This window comes from Macaca fascicularis, chromosome X (genome assembly GCF_037993035.2).
Source record: "Macaca fascicularis isolate 582-1 chromosome X, T2T-MFA8v1.1".
NCBI lineage: Eukaryota > Metazoa > Chordata > Mammalia > Primates > Cercopithecidae > Macaca > Macaca fascicularis.
This window is the reverse complement of record NC_088395.1, coordinates 143,657,744-143,671,228: the sequence shown is the minus strand read 5'-3', so window position 1 is coordinate 143,671,228 and position 13,485 is coordinate 143,657,744. Positions and strand designations below refer to the sequence as shown.

The 13,485-nt window shown below is 40.8% G+C and overlaps 1 long non-coding RNA gene across 1 annotated transcript; it reads left to right on the top strand.

Annotated features, from left to right (window-relative positions):
• The first annotated feature begins 817 nt into the window (after window positions 1-817).
• On the top strand, window positions 818-13,080 carry LOC123571283 (uncharacterized). The gene is made up of 5 exons (XR_006695456.3): window positions 818-919; window positions 2,258-2,318; window positions 2,822-3,019; window positions 4,717-4,821; window positions 9,213-13,080. It is a non-coding gene; the product is annotated as an uncharacterized lncRNA (long non-coding RNA).
• Window positions 13,081-13,485: the final 405 nt, after the last annotated feature.

Sequence of the window (13,485 nt, the reverse complement as noted above, 5' to 3'; positions counted from 1 at the left end):
CTGTCTCATTTAGTTTTTCTTTTTCAGTGAGAAATAAACTTTTATTCTATTTAGAATGATTTCTTTTTGTACTGGTTCATTTATTCAATCATTCTACAAACATTTGTTGACTAATCCCCATTTGCCAAGCATTGTGCTAGGTGCTATGCCAGGGAGTTAGGCAGCAGCCCAGGATACACATGGCTGGTTAAAGGCTGCTAGGGCCAAACAGTGGCTGAGTTGCACTTTGGGGCACAGCTGGCCAAGTGCTGGCAAGCACAGCCTTCACCCCGAACAGTGCACCATTTATATCAGATTTTAAAATTGCAGACACAATTATTTACATGCTGAGTTCCATACCTTTGCAAAGGTTCAAGCTGTCAGCATAATATATCTCATTACGACTAGCACCGGGCATGGAAAAGATTAGTTTTCAAGGCTGTGAGTGCAAAACATCAATTAGTCATAGGAGAGAACAGTTAGCTGGCATGCATTCGAGATTTTGCACCTTTGGGAAGGAGAGGAAATGCATTTACTTAATCTTTTATAGCTGAATCAAATGAAAAAGGACACAACAAAACCATTCAATTTGGGTTAGTTGATTAATCAGCCAAATAATTCCATGCCTTTCAATTGACTGCAGATGCACACAGTGAACAGAGAACAGAGACAGCCAGGAAAGTGGCCTTTCAATATGCCTTCAATATTCACTAGGAGCATTGCCACACTTGGGTAGGAGGCTACAGAAATCAATAGCAGTTTTCTCGAGCTTCAATCTTGAGAGCTGCAGCTGCCCTGAAAAAACTACCTTCCTTATGTCACTTTTGATTTCTTTCCTCAGATAAGAGAAAGGCCAGATCCAACAAACATTGACTGAGCCATCACCAAATGTGGGGCCCCGTGGCATAGACTCGAAGGGTCGTTCTGCATAAAAAAGTTGGTAAGGAGCTCTAACCTGATGTTCCTACTTGCTCCTGTAGAGGAGTGATCACACTGAGTGGTTTGAATTTTTGAGATAATCTGAAAAATGTGAATATGAACTGGGTATTGCATGATGACAAAGAATCATTGTTAATTCGATTAGCTATGAAAATGATGTCCAGCCTACCTAACAAAATATCTATATCTTCTTAAGATGTGTCTGAAGTACATAGGGTTGAAATGGCACAGCTCTGGCCTTTGCTTTAGTATGATGCAGTCTGAGGCAAGTGGAATAGTTGTAGCAAATGAATAATTGAAAGAAGTATGGCAAAATCATAATTACTGTTCAGGCTATGTGATGGCTCCATGGGGCTTCACTGTACTATTTTCTCTATTTTTGTATATTTTAAAATTTTTCCCAATAAAAAGAGTGTGAAAAATGAGTGGCTTAATTTGAGCACAGGTATATTTTTTCTTATTAGATTGATAGGATTTTGGAGACAGCGCCTTTGAAATGGCTAGTTTAAGAAATTGAGAACGGCATTGTTTAATGTTATATGACTTCACATTATTGTGTGTTTTAATCAACAGTTCCCAAAGCCAAGCACTACAGCCAGCCCACTTAGATGCAGCCAGGCCAGGCACAATGGCTCACATCTATAGTCTCAGCACTTTGGGAGACTGAGGTGGGAGGATCACTTGAGACCAGGAGTTTGAGACCAGCCTGGCCTAAACATAGCAAGAACCTGTCTCTAAAAAGAAAAAAAAAAAAAAAGAAACATAGTCAAAACTGAGTGCAGTGGTACATGCCTGTAGTCTCAACTACTTGGGAGGCTAAGGTAGGAAGATCGCTCAAGCCCAGGAGTTTGAGTCCAGCCTGAGCAACATAGTGAGATACTCATCTTAAACAAAGGTGCAGCCTTATTAGAGATATACAGATGCAAAAAATGTATAAATTGAAGTATGTCATTTCAATATTGACAGGAGTGAAGTGGGGGCAGGAAATACCAAATCTTGCTAAATAATCAATTACACTGAGACTGGCAAGAGACAGAGACAGCTATAGCTGTATCCTGACCTTTGCATACAATGATAGTACCATAGCAGCTATTAAACCACAGGGCAATTAATCGGAAAGATACCTTTTTTAAACAAAAGTATATATGTAAATATATCATGGCAGTTCTTCAGTTTGGCAAGAAACTGTCATAGGTGTGAAAAAGTTCAAACTTCTCTAGGCAACATGGAGTACATTACTTTGGTTCCTTATAAAACTCATTGTTTCCTCTCGGATTTAGGAGAGGGTTTTTATTATTATTATTATTATTATTATTATTATTATTATTCCTTTCTGTAGATGACAGCATAGCTTCGTTTATACAGCTGGGGCCCTCTGGAGTCTACAGATGGATTGTTAGGTGAGTTTACTGGCACCTGAGTAACTAAGCCTGTGTCCTATGGGAGCTTTTTTCTTTGAGATGATGCCTTCTGCAACTTCCCACAATACAATTTCCCTTCAACTGGAAAAGGTCTCCCCTGCATAAGAGATAGTGCCCCTGATTGACAAGGAGGGGTCCTGAATAATGGGCATCTAAAGTAGACATGCATCTGTAACAAGAAAAAGTCACCATGCTGGGACCTGGAGTTGCGCTGTAAACAATTGTTTACCTGTGCTACTGTACCTGTATCTGTGCTATTCTAGCAGGATATTCAAATGAAGTCTTTCCTTCACACACTACTAGGACTGTGCTGGAGGGGGAAAACAAAGCTAGTCCCTGGAACTATTCCTGATATTAAGGGCCATTTCTAAAATCACAAACTGAGAAGTCCCTGAGATACAGAATTTAGGAACTTTAAACACTTCTCTTCAGTGCATTAAGGAAAGCTTATGTCTAAGTTTATATTTGAAAATGATCCTCAGGCTTTGGAAAATCATTGTCTCCCTGCCAATCGATTAAAATGATTGATCTGACATTGACTGCATTGAACAGAGATGTGGCCTGCCAGCTGCCTTTGGAGAGTAGCCAAATCTGCTGGGACCCAGCCACTTCAGGCACAGATGTGCTTGCCTTTCCTGAATGGATGTCTTCCAGAAACGTCGGCTGTGATGTCTGGTTTTGTAAGTTAAACCGTATTTCCCTCAACAACCTCTGTCATAAAGTTATAGCTGTTTTCATGAGGATTCTCTGGCTACTAAGAAATAATACTAATCACATTTTAAAATGTGACAGGGTTTTTTTTTCCCACAATATAAAAAGTGACACGGCTTTCAAAAATCACATATTTCAAGTTAAAGCATTCTTTCATAGTAAACAATTAGAAATACTGCTCTGATTACATCTGAAGGAGAAGGCACATCCTGTGTGTTGCCTCAGTTGTTAAATGTATTCCATTGCTCACCTTTCCCTATATAAATATTTTCTTTGAAAACTCAAAGCATTTAGCTGCCCCTTCTGTGAAAGGGTTTATCATATAGGAAATCTCTAAACTGTTTATTTATTTAATCTTCCTGTTCAAGGCTTTCGGTAGTTGCAATGTTTTCTCAATACCCTTTTAAGTTCAGTATGGAGAAAACACCTTATCTTTCTGCATAGTTGAGGCATTGGATGCTAACTGAAAGATAATTACCATAAATTTTAACTTCTCTGGGTGTATCCTACATAATGAGTTGTAGATCCCACTTAAGTGGGACCCACCTATATTTGGAAAGTATCAATGAGCATTCTTACAATTGAGGTTTTCTTACTATTACTTTTCCCTCTCATTCGGCCCCCATTTGTTGGGTATTATCGTAGTAGTGGGCATGTTCATATAGTTATTTCTGAATAATAATGGAGTTTAAGGCTTTTGACACTTTTCCTAGGATAAAAACAAAGTGATATTTAAGTTGTATTTCATGAGAATAAACATGTGAATTTCTTCAGGGTTAGTTCCCCACCTGGAAGTTAAAATAATATACTATATCCCTCCTGAGGGTTTACACTAGCCTCCCTGATAGTCTGCCCAAGATACACTTTTCTGGAAGTGTCCAACCCAGCTGAAAATAGCTTTAGTTGGTTACTTTATTTAGAAAAATCATTAAAACTATATTTCAGCTAAAAATCTAAACCAAATGGAAATGTAGGTACTATTGTAACATTACTCATTTCTCCAAAGGATGTATTTTCCTGAGTGTCTTATGGAGGCTAATCAGCAATACTCTACATCCATTTCTTAAATTTTTTTCTGGAAAGTTAGAGCTCTCAAATATCGTGAAATACAATTTCCCCTCAACTGGAAAAGGGCTCCTCTGCATAAGAGATAGTGCCCCTGATTGACAAGGATGGGTCCTGACTAACGGACATCTATAAAGTAGGCATACATCACTAAGAAGAAAAATTCACCATCCTAGGTCCTGGGGTTGCACTGTAAACCATAGTTTGCCTGGGCTACTTATGGAAATGAATCAATAAAAAATACAAATCACAACCTAAATAAAATCTTAAAGAAAAATTGTAACAATGCAAATGGGGTTCATTCACAGGAAACTTCTCTTTATTCTTAAAAGGTGACTTTCTTTTAAGTCACAATGTTTGAAAAGCCCAACATGAGTTTCTGTCTGTGTCTACATAATGCTAAGCATCTGGATTAAAATGGAAAAATATGTATTTCTCAGCACAACAACAAATATTTGCAAATATCCATAGCGTTGACTGTTTCAGTCAATTGAGGATATGTAGAAAGAGCAAATGTTACATGCACCGAGATGCCAACTATTCAGTAATAACCCAGATTTAATTTCCTCCCAAACTAACATGATATTCATTAATTTGACAGTGTATGTATTGCTACTTCCAACGAAGACACATATGCAAAAGACTCCTGGCTGCCTTTTAAATGAAAACGTGCAGCATATTAGGATCAATCATTTGTCTAATGTTGGTAAGTTCATTGTTTTTTTTTTTTTTCATTTCAAAAATGTTACTCTACTTATAGCATGGCCTTTCCCTGTGAGTCTGTAGGTGCGTCGTTAATAAATGCTTTTGCAAATATGATTATGCAAAGAACAAATGAATATTGATTAAACTGAATAATGCATTATTTTCTAGGATAAGTATATTAAATTAACTCACAGTGAACAAACAGCATGAATTAAACTAGTTAATTTTTTGAAGCTGTAACTAGCTTATTTTGCACTGCTATGAACATTCAGACTGAAATTTGAAATAGCACTTGCACTGATTTTTCCTTTCTTAATTATGATTTTTAAAATGCGTGTAAGTAATACTAGTTTCTTAAAGGAAATTTGGAAAATGCAGATCTATAGAAAGAAGAGAACATTTATGGCATCATTCAGACACAACATTTGTTAATAGCTGTGCTTTCTAGTTTCATTGTCAACTGCATATTTCAGTCTTTTAAAATGTTTACTTCTTTTCTGTATTACGATACAAACTGTAAAATTTGATCTCACTGTTTTTCTCTACCTTCTTGCGTTTACTTAGGTTACCGCTACTTATTACTGAACAAAATCAATCACATTAGAAAACAAATGAATTATTTCAAAGCTCCAAGTATTGGTTTTTAGGCTAGTCTTGTTTGAAACTATGCTTTTTCAGAGAATATAAGGAAGTTTCTAGAATTATTTGTTTGTAGCAGTAAGAAGTAAGATAACAAATGCTTAGGGGTGGGGAGGGAGTCTGAATTGTCAGATGGTTTGGTTGCAGGTAACAGTAGGTATTCCCTAACTGCTAACTACTAATGTGATGTATCAGGTACTTGACACGTACCATACATAAATTTTTACCCTCAAACAATCCTGTGAAGTGGGTGACATGAGCATCTTGATTTTCAAGACGGGAAACTGAGTCTCAGAGAGTTTAAGTCAGTTACTCGAGATCACACAACTAAGTGGCAATGTCAGGTTTTGGATTCAGGCAGTCTGACTCTTGAGCATGCATTCAAACCTATGCGTTGCAGGTAGAAGGATGTGATGCCAAGAAGTATTTCCAATGCCCTGAGCATGTTCTGGCCAGTGCCTCCAACCTTTGGATACTAATAAATCCTAAAGCAGGAGACCATGGGAGGGACTTTGAAAGCATCATTATCTCCAAAGTCTACTCCATTACTACTCCATGAGTTAATTATAAACCAAAATCAAATGCTACATTCTTCTTATATCCCAGTCTTGAGAGAAATCCTTTGTGTTAACTTGAGTCAACTTAAGAAGATCCAAGCTCCCCATCTGACTTCATCACTTCACCTCACCCTTCCAACCCTCACTCTGAACTTACAAACACCACATTTCTCTGCCTTCTGTCAGGCTGATAGAAGTGTGGCCCAAGAATTGGGACTTACAAACCCTGCCACTCATCACTGATGGCAGTAAATGCTTACAGAGCAATCTGGAATATCATGGTATAGAACAGGCTTAGAGGGCTCAGAAAGTTGTGATCTAAACAGATGTCTTTTTTTTATGGACCAAAGACACATTCTCTTCTATTTTTTCTTTTTATTTATTATTTATCTATTTATTTACTTATTTTTAGAGACAGGGTCTCACTCTATCTCCCAGTCTGGAGTGCAGTGGCACAATCAAGGCTTACAGCAGCCTTAACCTTCTAGGCTCCAGTGATCCTCTTGCCTCAGCCTCCCAAGTGGTTGGGACTACAGGGGCATGCCACCTTGCCTGGCTAATTTTTTTTTTCCATTTTTTTGTAGAAATGAGGTCTTGCTGTATTGCTCAGGCTGGTCTTAAACTCCTGGCCTCTAGCAGTCCTCCCACCTCAGCCTCCAAAGTGCTGGGATTACAGGTGTGAGCCACCACACCCAGTTGGTCACATTCTCTTCTCTATCAGATATCCTGGATGGCCTACGCTGCAAGGATGAGATACAGTAAAGAAAGGATGAATCTTTGTCTCCTGGGAGAGGAAAACAAGCCATCTTCTGTTGGTATAAATGACCATGGTTTCAAATGGGCATAGCATTGAGAGTGGGAGGAAAGAAGCAGAAAAGTTGTTCCTCCTGCCCAGCAACCTGACCACAGCACTGCAACATTCCCCCTATGATGGTTACAACAGGAACATGGCTTCCTGGTCTCCTCTCTTGGCTCCTCCACCCCCACACTCACACTGTACTCAGCAAAATGCCCTTTCTCAAATATAAATCTGATAATGTCACTGTCCCACTTCAGACCAATCAATGTCATCCAAGTCCTTTACGCTAATCTATAAGGCCCTCGCGCTTTCTCACCTCTTTTACTCCATGGCTTGCCACCCCAGGTCTTTACACATGCTATCTCCTCTGCCAGACACACTCTCTCCTTCCTTACTCTCCACCGCACTTGCTCCTTCTCTTTCATTTCTCAATGTATAGGTCTCTTGTCCCAGGAAATCTTCCCTGACATAGTCTCACTGCTGATTAACTTAGATCCCCCAGTTGTACCTTCCCATAGCACACTACCCTTCTCCTTCAAGGCGTTTATCCACTGTGTTGTCATTAAGTGTTAGGTGTCTGTATTTCTTGCTGGACCATAAGCTCAGGGAGGGCACAGACCAGGTATGTATTCTTCATTGCTGATTCTCTGGAGTCTAACCAGGGAAGGCACCGAGATAGAATATATGATTAGAGGTTAGTTAAGCAATAAGGGCAATAAATGAAGGGATGTCCTTCTGGGGGAAAGGACTGAATGAACAAAGGCATGGAGCTGAGTCAGCACAGCAATCTGCGTGAAGTTCAATAGTATTAGAATTTAAACTATACAGGAAGGAGTGGAACCACCTGAGGCCTGGGAAAGGGTGAAGGCCAGATAAGGACACAGTCTGTATGGGGGATAGTGAGTTGACATCTTTTACCAGAGGTGAAGACCCTTATCAAGAAAGCTGAAGGTGAGGCTGAAGTAGTCTGGGGCCAGATGTGCACACCTTTGAGTGTGCTACTGGCATATAATGGTGAGACAGGGAGCATCATTCATCCAGTCAACAGATAGTTGCTGAACATTTGTGGTGCACCAAGCACTGTGCTGAGCCCTGAGGATACCGGGGTGCCTTCAAGGATCTGATAATTCTGTGAGTTGTGTGCTTTGTGTATGTTTCTAGGAAGATCAATACTTTTTATCACATCCTCAAAAGGATTCAGGAAGAGGAACATCTGGGAACAGAATTTGGGAGGTGGGATCTACAGACTCTCCTTAAGCACATCCACAAACCCCATTTAAGACTCTCTTTTGGAGATGTGTGTTGCAACCATCAGCCACAGAACATAGCTAGAATGAAGACGGACTGGGTCAATTTTTGTCCATCATTTCTTCCTCAGTGCCTAGAACAGAAATCTCAAACTCACTATGGTTTATAGCAAACTCATGGATTTCCACACCACCGCCCCTACCCCTGCCTCCTCAACCTACTTCTTCCCCAGTTTTCTCCTTCTCAGTAATGGCTCCACCACCCACAGTTCCTGACATCCTTGATCCCTCTCTTTGCACCACCCCCATATCCAATCCATCAGCAAACCCTGAATCTGCCTGCCCCATCCACCTTCAGTGCCACAGCTTTAGTCCCCGCCCTAGTCCTTTCCTGTCTGAACTCATTGCAATGACCTCTTGACCAGTCTCCCTGCTTCTTGCCACTCTTGCTCTCTCTTGTCCATCCCTCACCTTTTAGCCAGATCCTCTCATTTCCCACTAGTTCTCCATAATTTCCCAAGGCACTGAGAATCAAATCCAAACCCTCTACCCTGATCTATAATGTCCTCCACATCTGGCCCTTGCCAACCTCTTTGAATCTCATGTCCTTCCATGTTTTCACCATCATTCAGGACCCTCCAGTCACAGGGTCCTTTGAGCATTTCCCCATCATGGGGAGTCCCGTTCTGCCTTAGAGCTTGTGAACTTGCTACTCCCTCTGCCTGGAGACTCTTCTTTCTGATCCATCAGGTGGTCGCAGCTCAATATTCCCTTCTTAGAAAGTCTTTCCTCTTTTATTGTCTTTCTAGCACTTACCTCTATGGGAAATTAACTTGTTAATTAATTTCTTTGCAAGTTAATTTGTTTTAACCCTCTCTAGAATGTAAGCTCCCTGAGGGCAGGAATCTTGGTGGTTTTGTTGTTGCTGCTGTTGTTGTTGTTAACCCTTGTATCCCCAGCCCCTAGAACAAGTAAGGCATTTTATAGGTGTTCAAGAAATATTTGTTTATTGAATAAATATGTTTTGAGAATCAATTAGGATACTGAAAGGTAAATAACATTGCCTGAGTTGAGCATGTCTTTGAACCTCTCTAGGCTTCAATTTCTTTGTCTGTAAAATGAGGCTAATCATAATTGTTCTTCCCTATAGGTATGGCATGAGAGTAAAGATAGATACCCATCCCGTGTGCTGCAATCTTGGAGAAAAGCAATCCTGAATAATAAATACAGAGAAGCTATCTCGGGCACTGGCTGTGATGGACACTTGGGCAGTCTCAAAGGGCAACCCAGGAAAATCAGAGTGGAGGACAAGCTGAAGGGCACATTCCACCTAAGGACAAAAGAAGATCATGTTTCCCGATGTCTGCTTTGCCAGTTACTCAGTTCTGCCAGGCAAGCCTCTTTTCTGCCAAGGGCCCTTTCCTAATTTCTCCCTCTAACTCTTTCTACTGCCACCTCTACCATGAGTAGGTAACCAACTGGCTACTCTTTCGTAGGTCTTTCCTTTGAGCAGAGGGGAAAATAGCAACAGAAATATTTATATGATGATTTCTCAGTTTACATACAGTGTGATTTTATAACTATCATCTTATTTAACCATCCCAGTGACATTTCGAGGTTGACTTATTCTTATTTTAATGAAGAGGAAGCTGAGGCTCAGAGAGGTTGTGGGACATGCTCAAGGTCACGTGGTGGAAAGTAGTCCAGCTGGGATCTACCAGGTCTGCCTATGTGCTTTGCATAATGCAAAACTGAATGTCCTGAGTGCTTCAGCGTTCGGTTTTTGAGGTGAAATTCAGGAGTGTCATTTCCCTCTCCAGACCCCCTCCTTCTGCAGCTCCAGTGTAATAGGACAGCAGAGTACTGGGGTCCTCACTTTAGTTTCTGGGAAGAACAACCCCATGGTGTTGGCCACAGCTAGCTTGAGGACCCAAAGAGGTTAAGCTCGGAGCCGCTGCAAACTGATGCACTAGGAAATCCACAGCAGGCTCAAACAAATGTCTTTGGAGGCTCCTTAACATCTTTTAAATGCAATATATCAGTATTTCTAGTAATTGTTCTTAAAGCCACACATTTTGTGATTTTGGCTTTTTGGCTAGCTGCCAAGGCCATGGCAATTATGGTCACCAACCTGAGGCCTGGCCAGTAGCTGCCCTTAGAAAGTTGCACAAGCCTTTGTAAGCAGTATCAGCAGAGATGAAAAACTTAGCAAAAAGTGTGTGTGTGTGTGTGTGTGTGTGTGTGTGTGTGTGTGTGTGTGTGTGTGTTTAAAATCTCCGCTGTAGGACTCTTTTGAGCAGGAACAAGAGCTGCCTATGTCTCACCAGCTATATAAGAGGAATCCCGTGACTACTTGAAGTAGCTAGCACATTTTGATTCCTTCAGGTGTATTTGGCACACTTTCGAGATTGTTGGCTGGTTGTGAGAAATAGGGCATCGTAGATCAGTACTCTGCAGTGGGAGCCTAGGGTCCTCTCCCCTTAGCCTGCTTTTCAAGATTTGATCACAGGATACTCCCTGAGATCAAGCTGCCACTCAGTCTCCATTGACTGGACTCCATCCCTGACTCGTGACTCCTGGGACCATATATTTCCTGAGTCTCAAACTTCTAGTGGCCCTCATTCTACCTGCTGTCTCACTCATGAGGCCTCTGGGTTTGGGGAAAGCCTAAGTATCCTGTTTTCTGACAGGCTTCCCCTCAGAGCTTCAAAGTCACTTCTTCCAGAAAGCCTTTAAAGCCTTGTTTGCTCTCCCTGACTTTCCTCCAGACAAGGTGGAGGGTCTTTCTCTGTGCCTACTGAAGCCTATGTCTCTCCCAACAGGAATTTTCATTGTCTCATCATTTGATGATTTCTTGGCCTGAACATCAAGTTCTTTGAGGGCTGCTATTCCTCTCCCTCCTATTTTCAGTGCCCAGCACAGACCCAATTGTCAGTAAATAATCATTTGCTAAAAGAATGAATGGACGAATGAATATAGGAATGCATAATCATTGTGGAACATTTTGAAAGTAGGGAGAAATTCTGAGAATAGTTGGATGAGGGATTGTGTTTGTATTCCTTTAGCACTGATCACACTTTTAGAATTCTATTTATTTGTCTATGTTTTCCAATAGAGGATTCAGAATTCTATAATCAAGAATCTTACTTGCCTTGTTCTGCATAAGCTGGTGCTTAATAAATATTTGGTGAATGAATGAATTGGGAGGAAGAGGTTCCCAGGCACTGGTCTCTGAGCCACACTCAGCAAAGGTTTGCCATTTATTGGACTTACATTTCAGACTTCCAGGATGAATTGCAAACTGTGCAACTCCAGAAGACTGTTCCTCAGGGGCTCAACTCCAAGCAGCTTGGAGTCTCAGAAATTAACGGGAACCCTCTCACAGAAGAGTATGGAACCTCTTGCTACACTTCACATGCCCAACTCCAAAGGAGCATTCGCTGGGAAACCGAACCCTAAGACCAAAAGCCTTAGGTCTTATAGAAGCTAACACTGGAGGCGGGAGGAAGGGGGTTAAGGTATTTTTTTCCTTTCAATTTTATTTGGTCATTGAATTCAGTGTGTCTGAAGTCTAGCGATTTTCACACCTAGAGTTCCACAATCTCTGTTTTGTATCCCGGAAGCTAGTTCAACCCTAGTTCCCATGAACAATTCAAGAAAACTTACCCGGAGGACAAATTAAAGGAGAAGCTGGCTGTTTGCCCCAGAAAACACATAAAATCAAGGAGAAACTGGAAAATCATTACTCAGTCAGGTCCCAGACTTTTGTATTTGTAAAGAGGTAAATTGGGGACAGGACTGCAAAGTGGTTAGTGGCACTAGCTTTGAAGTCCTACAGGCTGAGGTCCTCCCTTTGTTATTTATGGGCTGTGTGTCCTTGGGCAAGTAAATAAACTTCTCAATGCCTTGGTTTCCTTATATGTAAATTGCAGATGACGAAAACACTTACTTCATAGAGTTGGGCTATTGATGAATTCAAATAATACATGTGTGATAGTTAATTTTAGTTGTCAACTGGATTAAGGGATACCTAGAGAACGGGTAAAGGATTACTTCTGAGTTTGTCTGTGAGAGTGTTTCTAGAGGAGATTGGCATGTGAGTCAGTGGACTAAGTGGGGAAGATCTGCCATCAGTGTGAATGGGCACCATACAACTGGCTAGGCCCGGTCTCCCACTCTCCATGGAACAAAAAAGGAAAAAAAGGATTTCCTTTTTATTCTGGACTGGAGACACTCTCCTCCTCCTGCCTTTGGACACAAGAACTCCAGGCTGTCTGGCCTTAGGACTCTAGGACTTACACCAGTGGTCTCCCAGCTTCTCAGGCCTTTGGCATTGGAATGAGAGTTACAACATTGATTTCCTTGGTTCTGAGATTTTTGGACTTGAACTGAGCCATGGTACGAGAATCTCAGGGTCTCCAGCTTTCAGACAATCTGTCAAGGGACTTTTCAGCTGCCATAATTGCATGAGCCAATTATCCTAATAAATTCTTTCTCATATATCTCTTTCTGTCTGTCTGTCTATCTATCTGTTCTATCAATTCTGTCTCTCTGGAGAACCTTGACTAATACAGATTTTGGTGCCAGGAGCGTTTCTAAAGGAACAGAACTTTAAGGATGAGTTTTCTTAACTTGTTTGGTAGAAAAGCAGGGAATATAATGACATTGGTTGGTTGCTCCTAAGGTCACTGGACAAAGTGATGAAAGAAAAGGATAAACTCAGAGTTTCAAATTTCTGGCTTTAGCTTTGCATAAATAGTCTAAGAGCCTCTAAGTGTGCCCTGAGCCAGAATCTTCTCTGCTACAGCCACAGGGCTCAAATCACTGAAAATCAAGCATAGGTCCTTGTCACACAATTGGCTAAATTACAATGAAACTTGAACTCTCAGCCTTGCAAGGTGTTTATTGTTTCTGCACAGCAAAAGAAACTACCATGAGTGAACAGGCAACCTACAGAATGGGAGAAAATTTTTGCAATCTATCCATCTGACAAAGGGCTAATATCCAGAATCTACAAAGAACTTAAACAAATTTACAAGAAAAAATCAAACAACCCCATCAAAAAGTGGGCAAAGGATATGAACAGACACTTCTCAAAAGAAGACATTTATGCAGTCAACAGACACATGAAAAAATGCTCATCATCACTGGTCATTAGAGAAATGCAAATCAAATCCACAATGAGATACCATCTCACACCAGTTAGAATGGTGATCATTACAAAGTCAGGAAACAACAGATGCTGGAGAGGACATGGAGAAATAGGAACACTTTTACACTGTTGGTGGGAGTGTAAACTAGTTCAACCATTATGGAAAACAGTGTGGCAATTCTTCAAGGATCTAGAACTAGAAATACCATTTGATCCAGCCATCCCATTACTGGGGATATACCCAAAGGATTATAGATCATGCTGCTATAAA